At 40.3% G+C, this 17394-nt stretch overlaps 1 protein-coding gene across 2 annotated transcripts in view; it reads right to left on the reverse strand.

The window, feature by feature from the left end:
- Positions 1–8911, reverse strand: part of LOC124047548 (ras-related protein Ral-B-like) — a 43987-nt gene extending 35076 nt beyond the window's left edge. For both annotated transcript variants that reach the window (XM_046367862.1, XM_046367869.1), the window contains exon 1: positions 8764–8911. The gene's annotated coding sequence lies outside the window, so the exon portion shown is untranslated. The remainder of the gene's footprint in view (positions 1–8763) is intronic.
- Positions 8912–17394: the final 8483 nt, after the last annotated feature.

Here is a 17394-nt window from a genome sequence, read left to right on the forward strand (position 1 = left end):
ACTCAAATCTATCCCACACATCCTACTCACTCAGATGCTATGTGGCCATAGTGGCTTGAAATCAAACCTTCCCAGTGAGAGCAATGGTGATGGAAACAGACATATCAGCCCCACATCCCACTGACACAGCCGGGGCTCTCATAGCACTGATCAGACTCCAGACCCCTGTCTCTCTGTCTGGACTCACATAGCAATGAGCAGACTCCAGACCCCTGTCTCTCTGTCTGGACTCACAGATCCAGACCCCTGTCTCTCTGTCTGGACCCTCAATGAGCAGACTCAATGAGCAGACTCCCCCTGTCTCTCTGTCTGGACTCACATAGCAATGAGCAGACTCCAGACCCCTGTCTCTCTGTCTGGACTCTCATAGCAATGAGCAGACTCCAGACCCCTGTCTCTCTGTCTGGACTCTCATAGCACTGATCAGACTGCAGACCCCTGTCTCTCTGTCTGGACTCACATAGCAATGAGCAGACTCCAGACCCCTGTCTCTCTGTCTGGGCTCTCATAGTACTGAGCAGACTCCAGACCCGTGGCTCTGTCTGTCTGTCTGTCTGTCTGTCTGTCTGTCTGTCTGTCTGTCTGTCTGTCTGTCTGTCTGTCTGTCTGTCTGTCTGTCTGTCTGTCTGTCTGTCTGTCTGTCTGTCTGTCTGTCTGTCTGTCTGTCTGTCTGTCTGTCTGTCTGTCTGTCTGTCTCCCACTACTGCTTTATAACACGCTGCTAGTGCAGCTCTGGCACCATAAACCACAGTTCCATTTCCATGATAGAGAGAGGGGCTGCTGGCGCTCGACATGACCGGGAGAATGTCACACATCTGCAGTGGCATGTACTGTAATCAGCCTGAGAGGCACTCGAGCAGCGTCCCCCGGCACAAGCAGGCACAGAGACATTGATACACAGCCAGAGTCAGTCAAATGGGATTCAGGCCAACTACCTCAATAGAGCACAGGCAAGCACAGAGACACTACATACAAAGCAGGCACAAAGAGAGACAGTCTAACATATAAATGTGATTGAGGCCTACCTCAACAAAGCACACAGTCAGGGACAGACTGATGGCAGAGGACAGAGGAATGGCTCCCGCGTGGCTCACTTAGTAGAGCATAGTGCTTGCAACACCAGGGTTGTGGGTTCAATTCCCATGCTGGAAATGTATGCACTCACTACCATATGTCATTCTGGATAACAGCATCAGCTAAATGACTAAAATGTAAAGGTGGGCCTAGGCTATGAGACCATAGGACATTGTTGTTCATTGAGAAATTACAATGTAGCATGGTAAAGAACGATGGTTCTGTACTGACCTACAGCCCTTTTTACTTTTTAGTCATTTTGCTTGGTGATAAAATGAAAATAATCACAAAAAGGTTAAACACAGACTCCAAACATTGGATTCCATACCATTTAGGCCTAAGGAGGACACGACTGATTCTTGTCCAAGCCTGTTTTTATGGTAGTGAGCTTATGCTTAAACCTAACGTTCTGTGTTAGGAGCACTGGCTCAGGGGGACCAGCCACCTCCTAGGGCTTGCTGGGACAAGCAGTAAGAAAACAAGCATTTTGTGAATACATCCCCAGCTTCAGTGAGAGAGAGAGACATAATATGTATTAGAGGATGACCGATTAATCGGAATGGCCGATTTCAAGTTTTCATAACAATCGCAAATCTGTAATTTTGGACGACGATTTAAATAAATAAAAATGTACACCTCTATTTAATCTTTATTTAACTAGGCAAGTCAGTTAAGAACACATTCTTATTTTCAATGACGGCCTAGGAACAGTGGGTTAACTGCCTTGTTCAGGGGCAGAACGACAGATTTTTACCTTGTCAGCTCAGGGATTCAATCTTGCAACCTTACGGTTAACTAGTCCAAAGTTCTAACCACCTGTCTCAAGAGGAGACTGCCTGTTACACGAATGCAGTAAGAACCATAGGTAAGTTGCTAGCTAGCATTAAACTTAATCAATCATAATCACTAGTTATAACTACACATGGTTGATGATATTACTAGTGTATCTAGCGTGTCCTGCGTTGCATATAATCGATGCAGTGCACATTCGCGAAAAAGGACTGTCGTTGCTCCAACGTGTACCTAACCATGAACACCAATGCCTTTCTTAAAATCAATACACAGAAGTATATATTTTTAAACCTGCATATTTAAAAGAAATCCAGGTTAGCAGGCAATATTAACCAGGTGAAATTGTCACTTCTCTTGCGGTTCATTGCACGCAGAGTCAGGGTATATGCAACCATTCTGGGCCGCCTGGCTCATTGTGAAATAATTTGCCAGAATTTTACGTAATTATGACATAACATTGAAGCTTGTGCAATGTAACAGGAATATTTAGACTTATGGATGCCACCTGTTAGATAAAATATGGAACGGTTCCATATTTCACTGAAAGAATAAACCTCTTGTTTTCGAGATGATAATTTCCGGATTCTACCATATTAATGACCTAAGGCTCACATTTCTGTGTGTAATTATGTTATAATTAAAGTCTATGATTTGATAGAGCAGTCTGACTGAGCGATGGTAGGCACCAGCAGGCTCATAAGCATTCATTCAAACAGCACTTTTGGGCGTTTTGCCAACAGCTCTGCTGTTTATGACTTCAAGCATATCAACTCCCGAGATTAGGCTGATTTAACGATGTGATGTGAAATGGCTAGCGAGTTAGCGGGGTGCGCACTAATAGCGTTTCAAACGTCACTCGCTCTGAGACTTGGAGTAGTTGTTCCCCTTGCTCGGCATGGGTAGCGATGCTTCGAGGGTGGCTGTGGTCATTATGTTCCTGGTTCGAGCCCAGGTAGGAGTGAGGAGAGGGACGGAAGCTGTACTGTTACACTGGCAATACTAAAGTGCCTATAATAACATCCAATAGTCAAAGGTATATGAAATAGAAATGGTATAGAGGGAAATAGTCCTATAATTCCCATAATAACTACAACCTAAAACTTCTTACCTGGGAATATTGAAGACTCATGTTAAAAAGAAGCACCAGCTTTCATATGTTCTCATGTTCTGAGCAAGGAACTTAAACGTTAGCTTTCTTACATGGCACATATTGCACTTTTACTTTCTTCCCCAACACTTTGGTTTTGCATTATTTAAACATGTTTCATTATTTATTTGAGGCTAAATTGATTTTACTGATGTGTTATATCAAGTTAAAATAAAAGTATTAATTCAGTATTGTTGTAATTGTCATTATTACACATAAATAAATACAAAAATTAAATTGGCAGATTAATCGGTATCACCTTTTTTTGGTCTACTATAATCGGTTTCGGTATTGAAAAATCATAATCGGTCAACCTCTAGTACCAACTAAGACCCAGACCTGGGGTCAATTTATATTTGAAATCATTAAAAACACTGAGTGTTTGCATTTAGTCTACCTGGAAGACCAAGCGGGCGGGGTTTGGTTACATTTCACCAAGCTCAAGTCCAATGGAGCACAGCTAATGTATTTTGAATCTCAAATATTACTGATAGGGGTCCTGTGGGTAGATGGTACCCACAGGACCCCTATCTCTCCAGTAGGCACAAGGGGCAGCCAATAGGGCATTAATCACCAGGTCACTGATAGGAGCTGACACTCCTGCAGAGAGAATATACAGCATTCCCTCCCACCAGAGCAGTAGATGGCATAATGATTGGTCTATTTCTGAATCAGTCTCTGAAAAATGGAGCTCATCCCAAGATGTCATAAAATACCTGTATATTGGTGCCAGTATAACCCAACCTTCAATGCCAAGACCATTAGCAGATGGTCTTCTAACTCTGACATTACATTCTGAATGACTTTTTAGAAAACAGGCCAGAGTAAGCCAGCTAAGGTCTCTAGGACCTTAGATGGCTTACCATGAGGTTCCTGGTCTCCTGGTCTAGAATCGGAGCTAACTGAACCTTGGTTAGGATAAACTGGAAAGAAAGCACCCTGGACCCTGGAGGAAACCTATCGTTTTGACTCTCCTGCTACTTGTATATCAGATAATAGTCCTCATATTCTTTCTGCTTTAACAGAAAGTAACCATAGGGATTACATTAGAAAGTAACATTCTAAATGAAAGAGCCTCGAGTAGCTCGGAGACAGTAACTGAGTTAGTGCCTGGGGTTCCGGGGGGAGAGAAGGAATTCAGGGCCAGTTGAGTCCCATTCTCAGGACCTTTCTCCACTTCTTAAAAACAGAGATAGAGCCAGTCCTTCACAAGCAGTCAGCGAAATAGAGCGGCTTCTCTGGGATAGAACAGCAGCAGAATGTCAAGTCCGAATTCTTGACAGTTTCTCTTCTGAAAAAGTAATTCCTTTCTGACAACCATGCCATACCCAAGGCCATTACGGCAGGGTAGCCTAGTGGTTAGAGTGTTGAACTAGTAACCGAAAGGTTGCAAGTTCAAATCCCCGAGCTGAACAGGCAGTTAACCCACTGTTCCTAGGCCATCATTGAAAATAAGAATTTGTTCTTAACTGATGTGCCTAGTTAAATAAAGGTAAAATTACCAATTCACAATCCTTGTCATAAGACATTCATAACCCTTTAACTGTTTATTCAGATAGGTACAAACAAACCTAGCACGAACACTCCAGCTGTGAGAATCTGAATGCCTTGTCAGACTGGTTGTCTGAAGTTACTCCAAAATATGTGAATAAAGACTAGACACGACACTGCTGTAAAAATATGTGTCATCTTGTTAAGAGGACCTAAATGAGGATCTGATAGTGCAGCCTCTACACTCCGCCTTCAAAGACAGATGAATGCTCAGAATGCAACCTTATAAAGTATTGATTCCATGTTTCATGAGCTGAAATAAAAGATCCCAGAAATGTTCCATATGCATAAAAAGCTTATTTCTCTCAAATGTTGTGCACAAATTTGTTTACATCCCCAGTTAGTGAGCATTTCTCCTTTGCCAAGATAATCCATCCACCTGACAGGTGTGGCATATCAAGTTGCTGATTAAACATGATCATTACACAGGTGCACCTTCTGCTGGGGACAATAAAAGGTCACTAAAATGTGCAATTTTGTCACACAACACAATGCCACAGATGTCTCAAGTTTTGAGGGAGCGTGCATTTGGCAAAATTGTTGAATGTACGTTCAGTGTAGGCCTCTTTACATATGCAATATCTAGCCAGATACACTTCTTATTTCATTCATTTAATTGTGATTCCTTTCATTTCCTTGATTTTGTAATGATTATTTCCTACACTATTATTAGTATTAGTATTTTTTCTAGACAAGTCAATTAAGAACACATTCTTATTTACAATGACAGCCTACCCCAGCCAAACCTGGACAACAATGGGCCGATTGTGTGCCACCCTATGGGACTCCCAATCAAGGCCGGATGTGATGCAGCCTGGATTTGAACCAGGTACTGCAGTGACACCTCTTGCACTGAGATGCAGTGTCTTAGACCACTGCATTACTCAGGAGCCCAAAGGAGGTGCCTATAAGAACCTTTTGGGTTTCCACACCAGCGGAACCTTTCCAGTTGAGAAGGTTCCTCAAGGAACCCCTCTGAAAAAGGTATTTGAGGAACACCTGTGTAAAGATTCATAGACGGAAGCTTTTTGTGATTGGAGGGATTAAATGTTTTACCTTTGTAATAATATATTGTAGAAGTGGCAGCCTATCATATTTGCGGTGTGGCTTATTGGAGGCGTGGCTTTGAGGTAATTATTTTTGTTCACCCATTAGCATTAATGCAATTCCCGTTCATCATGTTAAGTTTGTACACTGCTAACTAAAAATGTTCCTTGAATATTTATGCATATTACAAATTCTCATAAAATAATAATATTGCTGATTACATACAGTAATAGTGGTAAATATTCCATATTTGAGATTTGCATAGGCTCTTGAGGAACTCTGTTATCCTCATTGAAGCTACAAAACTGTGTGTTCAAACTTAAGATCTTCTTCTTCTTCAATGAGGTTTAACGGTGGTTGGCATCCGATAAATTAAATGTTGCATTACCACCACCAACTAGACTGGAGTATAACTCCCTTATACTTGTGATCAATATTGATGTATTATTATTTATCTTTTCACATCTAGGAACCTCCCTCCTACAGACTGCTGTCACATCCACATGAGCTTGACACCTGTAACAACAATGTGTTCGGCACAAAAGCTCGTACAGGATAGGTGAAATAGCATAACATCCCTTTGTCAGGCAAAGAACCAACATCAAAACTCAAAAGAACAGACATTGACTCTTCTGTTTCACCGCTCACGACACCCTGTCTGCGTCGCACCAAACGACGAGCATCACAAACACAGGGAATCTTCCCCTTCAGTTGGTCAGCTTTCACATTTACCGCTACCCCAGTAATCCCTCCTTTAAATGACGCCCTTTTCTTGAGAGCAAAACAAGTCACATCCCGTCCCCATTCGTTTGGCGCAGAGCGCCTGCTCCCTCTGACCAGCAGAAACACAAACAATTATCACAGGACCATTTCGGGTTACCTTCTCCGAAGGTGTCTGTGTCTTTTCCAGGCTGTATTCCTTCAGGGACATGTCTGTGTCTTTTCCAGGCTGTATTCCTTCAGGGACATGTCTGTGTCTTTTCCAGGCTGTATTCCTTCAGGGACATGTCTGGGTCTTTTCCAGGCTGTATTCCTTCAGGGACATGTCTGGGTCTTTTCCAGGCTGTATTCCTTCAGGGACATGTCTGGGTCTTTTCCAGGCTGTATTCCTTCAGGGACATGTCTGGGTCTTTTCCAGGCTGTATTCCTTCAGGGACATGTCTGGGTCTTTTCCAGGCTGTATTCCTTCAGGGACATGTCTGTGTCTTTTCCAGGCTGTATTCCTTCAGGGACATGTCTGAGTCTTTTCCAGGCTGTATTCCTTCAGGGACATGTCTGGGTCTTTTCCAGGCTGTATTCCTTCTAGGACATGTCTGGGTCTTTTCCAGGCTGTATTCCTTCAGGGACATGTCTGGGTCTTTTCCAGGCTGTATTCCTTCAGGGACATGTCTGGGTCTTTTCCAGGCTGTATTCCTTCAGGGACCAAATTAAACTAGGACTTTCTCCACTTTGAGCAACAGAGAGCTTCATAGGGAATGTTCCAACTACACAGCTCAGTGTCTTATATTACCATATCACAGTGTGTGTGTGTGTGTGTGTGTGTGTGTGTGTGTGTGTGTGTGTGTGTGTGTGTGTGTGTGTGTGTGTGTGTGTGTGTGTGTGTGTGTGTGTGTGTGTGTGTGTGTGTGTGTGTGTGTGTGTGTGTGTGTGTGTGTGTGTGTGTGTGTGTGTGTGTGTGCCTGCCCCTCTCACACCCTGGTGTGATGTTCCACACCATACGGCCCCTCAGACTGTCATGTCATGTGATAAAGGCACATGTGAAGGTTACATACTTACATACACCCAACCCTAGCAATAACAGTAACAGCAAGCCACAAAATAACTGATCAAAACACAACAAAAAAGCAATATTTAAGTAATTTCTAAACTTCCTAAAGGTTACATGACATGATTGTTAAGATGATTGCTAACATAATTAACCATTAGGACCATAAATACTCTGCATCGGTTTCAGTACCAACTTAAAATGTCATTACTTAAAGGGCCTAAGAAGCCTTGCTCTGTTGGCTTGGTGACATATTTTGACCAGGCAGTACACATCATTCCTTTTCAGAGAGCCAAGAAGCCATGAATATTAGGTGTGCCCTAACGTACAGACAAGATGAGCAAAATAGAGTTTTGCTGACTGGTCAGATTTCACGAAACACACAAGCGTGTGAGCTACCTTGGGAGTGTCCACCTCATTAGACATGGGTAAAATCAACGTATGCATGATACAAACCATGTCGGCAGCACAGTGTTTACGTGCATAAGGCAAATAAGGAACAAGCTGTGACGTGTCCACTTCTACAGATTCTCGGGTAGATGCAGTCAGAGTATTCCTAAATAAATGTTACCAGTGTTTACCTATAGCATGGTCTGTTAAAATCATCCATGGTAGACCCTAGGAGAGATGAATGAAACATTCTATCTGGGGAAGTCATCAGAGGAAGAATTGCCTAACACACTGTTACTGTATCTAATGTGTAGCCGAGTTAATAGGCCTACTGCATCTGTTAACGTAGGCTATTTAAAGGAAAAAATATCAGTGACCTCTACAGGATGAAGGCTGTATTGGCCACTGAGAGCGTCACTGGGAAAGCATCAATCAACATAACAGTTGTAGACTATGATTAATATGATTTGTTAGTTGAGTTTATTAAAACAGCTGACTACCAGAGCAAACAATAAACATAAGAAAATGGTGCAGTGATAGAGTAGCCTACCCATCAATGATCGTTTTTTAGGCCTTGTTACAAGAGCAAAATGATAGCAATATTGTTCGCTTTAGTCCATAATACCGCCAACTGCAACAATGTATCAAAATACAAGGACATACTGACTGTCTCCAAATGACGTCTATTATACTCGTGCCACATATCCGTTACCGCCTGCCTCGAGGAGTGTGCTTTCAGTTGGATCAGTGCAACTGGGAAAGGCCCTACCACTATTTTTAATAATTGTATTTTCTTCGTTTCAAAGAGCAGTCACAAATACGGACATGTATTATATAGTCCGTAAATCAAAATATTTGCAGATTTCAATCTAGGCAGATCTTCCTTCCTTCCCTCTCACACTGTAAGCACGGAGAAGTAACGGTCAAAGCCTATGTCTAAATAAATATTCTGTAATAAATATATATATATATATATGAGATATTTATGAAAGCTTACCAAAGCAGGCCTCTCCCCTTTCTTGCTGCTATCTTGATAAGCGCGTTAATGGTGCATACCGAGGCATAGGGCTGCTAAGTACCACTGATTTAACACAGAATGAATAACTGTCCGCTACAACACAAAACCCCACCTTCCGGACGTGCACGGAGGAAGAAACCCGACAGGATATGATGTAGAGAGCCTATCGTCGTCAGTAGTTACCACAGTCACAAAGTAATAAACCCTGCCTATATTCACAATTTATCTTCTTAAAATGTGATTTTAAACCTAACCCTAACCTTAACTACACTGCTAAACTTAAGCCTAACCCTAACCTTAAATTGAGATCAAAAACTTAATTTTAGTTTTCTAGAATTTTTACCACATATCCAATTTTGTGGCTGTGGTAACTGGAAACCAGCTCTCAGGCGCTGGAGTTCTATAAATCGGCCCGTTTCAATACAGTTGGATAAATCAAATCAAAATCCAATCAAATCATCCTCCCTTCCCTAATTACTTGACGTACGGTTATCTCTGATCGGGCGTGACATGGATGGGTCAAGGCTATGGGTTAAATCTCTCATTTCACCAATCTATCTATTTTATGGAAGTGAGGGTTGTGTTTGAAAGCATTTGAATAGGCACACAGCACTCTGTTGTGTGAATATTGATATTAGTTATCTTTTGTGTGTGTATAACTAATTCTGCACATATTTTGTGTGTTCATAAATTATCGGTTATATTTTGTCTGTCTTTCTTTATGGATTACATATGGTAGATGATTGAATAAGATGTGTAGGATGTCTCTGCTGAGATAGTCTAGGCAAGGCCTCTCCAACCCTGTTTCTGGAGAGCTACCCTCCTTTAGGTTTTGAAGGAGAGTTGGAGAGCCCTGGCCTAGGCCTATACGTTTGTATTATAGTGCCACCTGTTGATAAGAATAGAATAGGATCGAATCTTAGAATAGAATATTAGAATAGAATCTTTGAATAGAATAGAGTAGAATAGACTGACATGTCAAAGGAATTTAGACAAAAATGCCGTTACCTATTATGGGGAATAATACAAATAAATTATCACACTCTATCCCTCCAAGAAAATAATGTGTTATAATTATTTAACATTGCATTAAGCATCTCTTTGTCTCTAATTGGCATATTTACACAAAATATAGGAGAAAAATAAACTGCATTGTTGGTTAGGGGCTTTCACTATTGTATTCTGCGCATGTGACTAATCAAATTTGATTTGAATTCAAATTATGGAGATGATAGATAAGATTTTTGATAGTTTTACAATGACAGAAGATATTCGACTGAAATTGGATTGAATGGTGATTTGGTGATTTGATAAGGAGGATGAATCAGAGTAGCATAATTGTCATACAGTTATATTTATAGTGTCAAGGACGATGTTGAATGGAATATTTCAGTATCGTAAATAATCACGCTATTCACAGTGTTTAAAGTCCAAATGGATTGGCTAAAAGCCTATGTTGTCTTTTTCCATTTATGTCTTGGACATATTTTTACTATAGCCTATATAGAAATAAAGTGAATTACACTTACAGGCAACATTTCCATTTGACTATATGCAATGGTAAATTGTAGGCTATCACATGCTTTTTAGTGTTGGGCAATGGTTTCTCATATTCAATTGAGACACCCACCCTTTCTGCTCAAACTACAACATGCCCCTCCTTCTGAAATGTTCTAAAAGCCTGGATGATCACAGAAGAGCAGCAAAACCTAACGAAGAGGAACAGATGGGATATCAAGTATCAAATCCGTAAGTATGCTCTCTAATATGTAATTTAAAACTAAAGTATCAATGTATAGGATATTCAACGATGCAGTAAGTGTGCTGCGTTCAGGGGATCTACGTGTTTGAGAGTGTGAGTTGGAAGCAGACATTCCAGTAGCCTAGGCTATGTCAAATGTAGCCTAAAATAAAATCGAATATGTTTTTATTAGGCTATTGCAATTGTGTTGTTTAGTTAACTAGTTTAAAATCATAATATATGACGACATTATAAGGCGAAAATGATTGCAATGTAATGAGCAGGCAATGCAAATCATCTCTTGATCTCATCTTGAACTGTGAAACGTTTCTGGGACTCACACTGTTGCTCAACTTCAGTCACTTTTGTGTTTCACTTCGGTAAAATGCACTTAACTATAATGTAGTATAGTAGCCTGTTGGCAAAGTAGTTTTGTACAGTAAGTAGCCTAACCTTCATCTTGAGATTTTACTGACTAGGTTATAGTACTGATGTAGTAGGGAAATGTACACTGAATTGGAAAACATGTCAATTATATAGTCATTTTGGGTATTATCAACTATGAAATACTCTGAAACATTTTACTGCAGCATACTGTAAATTCTGGTGCATTGTGTGAAAATGTTGTGGGCTGGGGAAAGTAATTGCTGTATTTCAAATTGTACAATAATTCAAACCTACAAAATACAGTACCGTACCATATTGTTGGAGTGCCAAAAACCTTTTGACCACTACTGTGTGCATGGTAGTGTTGTTTCTGTCACATTAACATATTTTGAGGCCTGCCTTGTAAGAGGCTATATTTGTTGCACTCGTGAGTGAGAATGCCGCACCAATTTAACTCCTATGTGATTGTAGTTCACCATGTAAGCTGGACAGATTGGAGTGGCAGCAAGTCTTAAACCTTAAACGGTTGAACATTTTGCCATGTCCTTTTGGTCAGAGTGCCCCATGGTGGTGGGGTAATGGTACGCTCAGGCATAAACTACGTAGAACGAACACAATTGCATTTTATTGATGCCAATGTCAATTAACAGATACCTTGACGAGATCCAGAGACCGATAGTCATGCTATTCATCTGCCGCCATCACCTCGTGTTTCAACATGTTAATGCACAGCCCCCATGTCGCAAGGCTCTATACACAATTCCTGGAAGCTGAAAATGTCCCAGTTCTTCCATGGCCTGCAAACTCGCCAGACTACAGCGTGTTCCAGTTCCCGACAATATCCAGCAACATCACACAGCCATTGAAGAGGAGTGGGACAACATTCCAGAGGCCAAAATCAACAGTCTGATCAACTCTATGCGAGGGAGATGTCGCATTGCATAAGGCAAGTAGTGGTCACATCAGATACTGACTGGTTTTCTGATTTACGCCCCTACTTAAAAATAAAAAAAGGTATCTGTGACCAACAGATGCATATCTGTATTCCCAGTCATGTGAAATCCATAGATTAGGTCCTAATGGGTTTATTCAAATTGACTGATTTCCTTATATGAACTGTAACAACTTTGAAATTGTTGCATGTTGCGTTTATATTTTTGTTCAGTGTAAATATCCATATCCTTTTTTGTAAAGGGCAAGCCTTCACACAGGCATTGGGATGTGTTTATGCATCTCAATATAATCAGCTTCATATCTATGTAATGAATATGATCATTTATATATATATAAATTATATTATATATATATTTATATATATATTTATATATATATGTATATATATATATAGTACCCATCAAAAGTTTGGACACACCTCATAATTTAAGGGTTTTTCTTTATTTTTACTATTTTCTACATTGTAGAATAATAGTGAATACATAAAAATGATGAAATAACACATATAAAATCATGTAGTAACCAGAAAAGTGTGAAACAAATCAAAATATATTTTACATTTAGATTCTTCAAAGTAGCCTCCCTTTGCCTTGATAACTGCTTTGCACACTCTTGGCATTCTTTCAACTAGCTTCACGAGGTAGTCACGTGGAATGCATTTCAATTAACAGGTGTGCCTTGTTAAAAGTTAATTTGTGGAATTCCTTTCCTTCTTAATGTGTTTGAGCCAATCAGTTGTGTTGTGACAAGGTAGGTGTGGTATACAGAAGACAGCCCTATTTGGTAGTCAGTAAGTAAGTAAGTAAGAATACTTCAAAGTACTACTTAAGTAATATTTTGGGGCATCTGTACTTTACTTTACTATTTATACTTTTACTTTTAATTCACTGCAATCCTAAAGAAAATAATGTACTTTTTACTCCATAAATTTCCCTGACACCCAAAAGTACTTGTTACATTCTGAATGCTTAGCAGGACAGAAAATGATTAAATTCACACATTTATCAAGAGAACATCCCTGGTCATGCGGACTCACTAAACATAAATGCCTTGTTTGTAAATTATGTCTGAGTGTTGGAGTGTGCCACTGGCTATCCGTAAAAAAAATTAAACGAGAAAATTGTTCCGTCTGGTTTCCTTAATATAAGGAATTGTTTATTATTCATACTTTTACTTTTGATACTTAAGTATATTTTAGCAATTACATTGACTCACCCAGTAAAATACTCAACTAGTATTTTACTGGGTGACTTTCCCTTTCACTTTAGTCATTTTCTATTAAGATATCTTTACTTTTACTCAAGTATGACAATTGGGTACTTTTTCTACCACTGGTAAAAGTCGAAGTCCATATTATGGCAAGAACAGCTCAAACAAGCAAAGAGAAAAAACAGAACTTTGAAAGTTTCTTCAAGTGCAGTCGCAAAAACCATCAAGCGCTATGATGTAACTGGCTCTCATGAGGATTGCCACAGCAAAAGAAGTTACCTCTGCTGCAGAGAATAAGTTCATTAGTGTTACCAGCCTCAGAAATTGCAGCCAATGCTTCAGAGTTCAAGTAACAGACACATCTCAACTAGAGGTCGACCGATTATGATTTTTCAACACCGATACCGATGATTTGAGGTCCAAAAGGCCGATACCGATTAATCGGCCGATTTTTTTTTTTGAACAATTTTTTATTTGTAATAATGACAATTACAACAATACTGAATTAACTCTTATTTTAACTTAATATAAAACATAAATAAAATATATTTAGCCTCAAATAAATAATGAAACATGTTTAATTTGGTTTAAATAATGCAAAAACAAAGTGTTGGAGAAGAAAGTAATATGTGCCTTGTAAAAATGTGTGCCATGTAAAATGTGTGCCATGTAAAATATGTGCCATGTAAAAAAGCTAAATTTTAAGTTCCTTGCTCAGAACATGAGAACAGCTGGTGCTTCCTTTTAACATGAGACTTCAATATTCCAAGGTAAGGGGTTTTAGGTTGTAGTTAATATAGTATTTATAGGACTATTTCTCTCTATACCATTTGTATTTCATATACCTTTGACTATTGGATGTTCTTATAGGCACTATAGTATTGCCAGTGTAACAGTATAGCCTCCGTCCCCCTCCTCGCCCCTACCTGGGCTCGAACCAGGAACACATCGACAACAGCCACACTCGAAGCATCGTTACCCATCGCTCCACAAAAACCGTGGCCCTTGCAGCGCTAGGGGAATAACTACTCCAAATCTAAAAGCGAGTGAAGTTTGAAACAGTATTAGCGCACACCCAGCTAACTAGCTAGCCATTTCACATTGGTTACACCAGCCATTAGGCTGATAAGCTTGAAGTCATAAACAGAGCTGTGCTTGCGAAGAGCTTCTGGCAAAATGCACGAAAGTGCTGTTTGAATGAATGATTACGGACCTGCTGCTGCTCATTCAGACTGCTCTATCCAATCAGACTTAATTATAACATAATAACACACAAATACGAGCCTTTGGTCATTAATATGATCGATTCCGGAAACTATCATTTAGAAAACAAAACGTTTATTATTTAAGTGAAATACGGAACAGTTCGGTATTTTATATAACGGGTGGCATCCCTATGTCTAAATATTCTTGTTACATTGCACAACCTTCAATGTATGTCATAATTACGTAAAATTCTGGCAAATTAGTTCGCAATGAGCCAGGCAGCCCAAACTGTTGCATATACCCTGACTCTGCATGCAATGAACGCCAGAGAAATTATACAATTTCACCTGGTTAATATTGCCTGCTAAACTGGATTAGTAGTTATAACTAGTGATTATGATTGAATGTTTTTTATAAGATAAGTTTAATACTAGCTAGCAATTTATCTTGGCTTCTACTGCATTCGTGTAACAGGCAGGCTACTCGTGGAATGCAATGGTTGGAGCGTTGAACTAGTTAACTGTGGGGTTGCAAGATTGAAACCCCTGAGCTGACAAGGTGAAAATCTGTCGGTCCCGCCCCTGAACAAGGCAGTTAATCCACAGTTCCTAGGCAGTCATTGAAAATAAGAATGTGTTCTTTAACTGACTTGCCTAGTTAAATAAAAGGTATTAAAAGGTATGCGTGAATCGGGCCTTCGTGGTCAAAATTGCTGTAAAGAAACCACTACTAAAGGACACCAATATGACTTGCTTGGGCCAAGAAACACGAGCAATGGACATTAGACCGGTGGAAATCTGACCTTTGGTCTGATGAGTCCAAATGTGAGATTTTTGATTCTCTTTGTGAGACGCAGAGTAGATGAACGGATGATTTTTCTTAATGCTTGTGGTTCCCACCGTGAAGCATTGGAGGAGGTGTGATGGTGTGGGGGTGCTTTGCTGGTGACAGTCAGGGATTTATTTAGAATTGAAGGCACACTTAACCTGCTTGGCCACCAAAGCATTCTGCAGCGATACACCATCCCATCTGGTTTGTGCTTAGTGGGACTATGATTTGTTTTTGAACAGGACAATGACCCAACACACCTCCAGGCTGTGTAAGGGCTATTTGACCAAGAAGGAGAGTGAAAGGAGTGCTGCATCAGATGATCTGGCCTCCACAATCGCCAGACCTCAACCCGATTGAGATGGTTTGAAATGAGTTGGACCGCAGAGTGAAGGAAAAGCAGCCAGCAAGTGCTCTGCATATGTGGGAACTTCTTCAAGACTGCTGGAAAGCATTCCAGGTGAAGCTGGTTGAGAGAATGCCAAGAGTGTGAAAAGCTGTCATCAAGGCAAAAGAATCTAAAAATATATTTGGATTTATTTTAACACTTTTTTGGTTACTACATGATTCCATGTGTTATTTCATAGTTTTGATGTCTTCACTATTATTCTACAATGTTTAAAATAGTAAAAATAAAGAAAAACCCTTGAATGAGTGTGTCCAAACTTTTGACTGGTACTGTATATATATATATATATATACACACACAGTATATTCTGTATATGTGCAATTATTCTAGTTGCAGTTATCAAAATTGTCCATTCAAGATGACATTTCTCTGTTTACTTTCTTTCTTAGAACACATCAGTTTATCAAGGCAGGACAAAACCTGTTGCCTAAATGGTGTTACAGAAGTATTTACTCATATTACCAGTCTCATAATAAAGAAACCAAAGGTGCTCTGAAGGTGAGAAGATAGAAAGAAGTCATACTAAAAAAGCTTTGCTTTTTCCCTTAGAGTTCTGAAGGGTGATTCCTCACTAAACTAGAACCAAAGAGGACCATGATTTGTAGATTGTCGCGAAATGTTATCCATAGAAGGGTCCATTGGAGGAAGGATTGTTGACATTTTGACATTTGTATCTTAAAGCATAATTGAGAAAAAATAAATTACCTAGGCCTCCTTTAATAATGTTTAATCTGTAGTGCTGCATTTAGACGGTATGCATTGCTATGGTGATTTTAGTAAACAAACCGTGGAAATCAACATCGGGAAGAAAACAATGCTACAGCAAAATGAAAATTATTAAATTAATATTTGAACTCTGCCGGCAATTACCGTCTACCGTAAAACAAAAATCCAGAAAATCACATTGTATGATTTTTAAGTAATTCATTTGCATTTTATTGCATAACATAAGTATTCGATACATCAGAAAAGCAGAACTTAATATTTGGTAAAGAAACCAGCAAGGATTTTGGCCCACTCCTCCATACAGACCTTCTCCAGATCCTTCAGGTTTTGGGGCTGTCGCTGGGCAATGCGGACTTTCAGCTCCCTCCAAAGATTTCCTATTGGGTTCAGGTCTGGAGACTGGCTAGGCCACTCCAGGACCTTGAGATGCTTCTTACGGAGCCACTCCTTAGTTGCCCTGGCTGTGTGTTGTGGGTCGTTGTCATGCTGGAAGACCCAGCCACAACCCATCTTCAATGCACTTACTGAGGGAAGGAGGTTGATGGCCAAGATTTCGCGATACATGGCCCCATCCATCCTCCCCTCAATACGGTGCAGTCATCCTGTCCCCTTTGCAGAAAAGCATCCCCAAAGAATGATGTTTCCACCTCTATGCTTCACGGTTGGGATGGTGTTCTTGGGGTTGTACTCATCCTTCTTTTTCCTCCAAACACGGCGAGTGGAGTTTAGACCAAAAAGCTCAATTTTTGTCTCATCAGACCACATGACCTTCTCCCATTCCTCCTCTGGATCATCCAGATGGTCATTGGCAAACTTTAGGCGGGCCTGGACATGCGCTGGCTTGAGCAGGGGGACCTTCCGTGCGCTGCAGGAGTCTAATCCATGACGGCGTAGTGTGTTACTAATGGTTTTCTTTGAGACTGTGGTCCCAGCTCTCTTCAGGTCATTGACCAGGTCCTGCCGTGTAGTTCTGGGCTGATCCCTCACCTTCCTCATGATCATTGATGCCCCACGAGGTGAGATCTTGCATGGAGCCCCAGACCGAGGGTGATTGACCGTCATCTTGACTTTCTTCCATTTTCTAATAATTGCGCCAACAGTTGTTTCCTTCTCACCAAGCTGCTTGTCTATTGTCCTGTAGCCCATCCCA

Source organism: Oncorhynchus gorbuscha, linkage group LG01, assembly GCF_021184085.1.
Source record: "Oncorhynchus gorbuscha isolate QuinsamMale2020 ecotype Even-year linkage group LG01, OgorEven_v1.0, whole genome shotgun sequence".
Lineage (NCBI taxonomy): Eukaryota > Metazoa > Chordata > Actinopteri > Salmoniformes > Salmonidae > Oncorhynchus > Oncorhynchus gorbuscha.